Source organism: Triticum dicoccoides, chromosome 3B, assembly GCF_002162155.2.
Source record: "Triticum dicoccoides isolate Atlit2015 ecotype Zavitan chromosome 3B, WEW_v2.0, whole genome shotgun sequence".
NCBI lineage: Eukaryota > Viridiplantae > Streptophyta > Magnoliopsida > Poales > Poaceae > Triticum > Triticum dicoccoides.
In genome coordinates, this window is record NC_041385.1 from 824,347,649 (window position 1) to 824,347,967 (window position 319).

Here is a 319-nt window from a genome sequence, read left to right on the forward strand (position 1 = left end):
CCTTTAGCTTATGTTTATTGCAAGCACATATTTTATAGTATTATTTGAGATGCTGGAGTAAAAGGGAGTCAGAGGTAAGCCCTAGCTAGCCGCCCCCCTCTTCCCTATCAGCTGAGAGTTTGCATTCGCCAGTGTGCCACCATTCCTTATTCATACTGTACTTCACTTCTCTATGCTTCAGGCATTCCGCTTTCATCTTGTGATACCCCAGACCTGTTTCTTTGGATCCTTAACTAAAAAAGTAAGCACCTCCCCTAACTAATTAGTTAGTATCGAGAGACTAAAAAATCATTAAAGTTGAGAAACAAAGGTACTCTTG